We start from the raw sequence: 2,659 nt of genomic DNA, 5'->3' as shown, positions 1-2,659 counted from the left end.
AGATGGAATTTTACCCAGAAGTAAAAGGAATGAATAATAGTGTGGGTGAATCTCAAAAACTCATGCTGAGTAAAACAAGCCAGATGAAAGATGGTTGGCTGTAAAAAGCAGCAGAGGAAAGAGATGGGGAGGCAGGTGGGACCAGGACTGAAGGACATAACAAGAGGCCCAAGGAAACTCTGAGAAATCATTGAGAATTTTATTATTATGATTATGGTGGTACTTCCTTGGGAGTATTCATATGTCCAAACTTATCAAATTGTACACTTTCAATGTGTGCAGTTTACTGAATGTCAATTATATTTCAATAATGCTATTAAAAAATTTAAAAACAAATAAAATTGATAGATTTGACTGTATAAAACCACGAACTATATGCCAAAAATCAGCATGACACATTTAAAGACTTATTATAGGGGCGCCTGGGTGGCTCAGTCGGTTGAGTATCAGGCTTCAGCTCAGGTCATGATCCCGCATTTGGTGGGTTCCAGACCTGCGTCGGGCTCTGTGCTGACAGCTCAGAGCCTGGAGCCTGTCTTCGGATTCTGTATCTCCCTCTGTCTCTGACCCTCCCCTGTTCAATCTGTTCTCTCTCTCTTTCAAAAATAAATAAAACATTAAAAATTTTTAAAGACATTATAATCTTAAAATTCATATTTAAAATATTTAAAAGAACAAGAGGCAAATAGGTACAAAAATAAAAATAATGCCCACTGAAACCTAATCAGGCTGGCATATGTTTGATATGTTCATCAGTAATACTTAAAAACAGTTAAGGCATTTGGAAAAAAATACTTGGAAGGGTAAAATCTATAATGCAAGCAATAGCCTTACATAATTGTACAGTATAAACTGTTCCTTTTGCTTATCTGATTAAAATTAGCCAATGATAATAAAACATTTATATAATAAAGGATTTCATTCATGTGATTAAGGATTACAACCTTCCAAATGCCTTAGTAGATGTGAAAGTTTAAACAAATTAACGATGTGATTTGAATGAAACAGTTGTGGTCCTGACCTTTGTCAAATGCTGCTATAGCATCCTCCCTCTCCAAAGACACAGGCCCCACTGAAGCCAGAGTTACTCGTGTTTTTGCCAAACTTCATTACTCAGATTATTAATGACTCTTGACTGTAGGTCACCAAGGACCATTTTTTTTCACTTAGTAACATTTTCTGCAAATTAAAAAGAGAAATTACATTTGACATGGTAAAAGCATTTCTCTCTGCCCTTATGATTAAAAATTCATCTCCTCTACCAATGGAGAGATTTCCTCAGTCCTTAACATAATTTATTTTCTTTTCTGTGATGGAGATAGTAAGAAAATATTTGGAGTCTTATAATAGTGCTTAGCCCATTACCAAGTCTGTCCAAGTTGTTGGAGACAGTCAGCAAAGGGAATTTTCATGCCTTCCCAGACATCTCAGTGAATGTGAAGACATAAATACCTTTATAAAAATATCACTTTTAACATTGTGGTCTTAATATTGCTATGGTTAAACAGCCAACGGAAGCTCTGATTTACTAACAGAAGAGAAAGTATAATCAAGTTTGTCTCTTTGACTATACTTCCCTTTTTAGGATCTAGGCAATATTTTCTTCTAAGAAATAAACTGGATTTCAGTGATATCTTTTATATTTTCAATGTATTGAAGTTATATTTATGAGATGTCATTTTTAGAATAAATTTCCTCTGTGTAGATGAATGTAATTGCCTGGAGGTTAGTATGCATAAGATATATGAGCAAATTATATATAATTTAATGTAAGAAATATTTATGGTAATTTTGGATAGATATTCAACCTCAAATTTAAAAAAATAATGTCTTCATATATAGAGATGTATATAAGTGGCCTGGCATTCCTCTTCCCACCCCCAAAAAAGAACACCATAATGACTGAAATGACAGTATCTCATTGTAGAGTCCTGTGCTCATTTTGAACATTTATTTGAAAGGGAGAATAAGCAAAATCAGTTAGTTACACTGTTTATTAACTTCTATAATAAAGAACGTTGTCATGTCTTGGGAAAATACAGATATGTTTTTGAAATTTGAATAATGTTTATAGTTTGAGAGCTGAGTAAGATTTAACAGTGGTACATATTATCTCAAAGATTCAGAGAAAAGATAAAAAGATAAAAAAGATTAAGAAAACAGGCTCCAGGCTCTAAACTAGCTGTCAGCACAGAGCCCGACACGGGGCTCGAACCCATGAACCGTGATATCATGACCTGAGCTGAAGCCAGACACTTAACTGACTGAGCCATCCAGGCGCCCCAAGAGGATTCTAATTTTTGAGTAAACCATGATCCTTGGTTAGTAATTATTCAGTATATTAGAATTACTGTTAAAGAGGTAAATTGTCACAAACATTCTGTCACAAACAATTCTGTCCCAACCTCAGTAAGAAGAAAACCCACGAAGTTAAACAATAAAATGAATTCACTCATAAAACAAATAAACACAATATGCAAGGGGAAATGTTTTCTATTAATCAATGTCAGAAAACCTCAAGGATTAAGATATTGATTGTATATTAGAAACATTTGAGTCCCTACTAGTGTAGCATCAATGAAGATAAAATAGTTCATTTATTGGAAGTTGAAGGAAGAAAGAGAAGACAATCATCACAAAAGTGATGATATTACTTTAT

At 33.9% G+C, this 2,659-nt stretch overlaps 1 protein-coding gene across 1 annotated transcript in view; it reads right to left on the bottom strand.

Moving 5' to 3' along the window:
- LOC115303619 (olfactory receptor 6C70-like) overlaps nt 1-1,165 on the bottom strand; it is a 104,469-nt gene extending 103,304 nt beyond the window's left edge. The window contains exon 1 of the mRNA XM_029953447.1: nt 1,022-1,165. The gene's annotated coding sequence lies outside the window, so the exon portion shown is untranslated. The remainder of the gene's footprint in view (nt 1-1,021) is intronic.
- Between the last annotated feature and the right edge of the window lie 1,494 nt (nt 1,166-2,659).

The sequence above is a fragment of the Suricata suricatta genome, chromosome 10, assembly GCF_006229205.1.
Source record: "Suricata suricatta isolate VVHF042 chromosome 10, meerkat_22Aug2017_6uvM2_HiC, whole genome shotgun sequence".
In the NCBI taxonomy this organism is placed as follows: domain Eukaryota; kingdom Metazoa; phylum Chordata; class Mammalia; order Carnivora; family Herpestidae; genus Suricata; species Suricata suricatta.
This window is presented reverse-complemented; position numbering and strand designations above follow the sequence as displayed.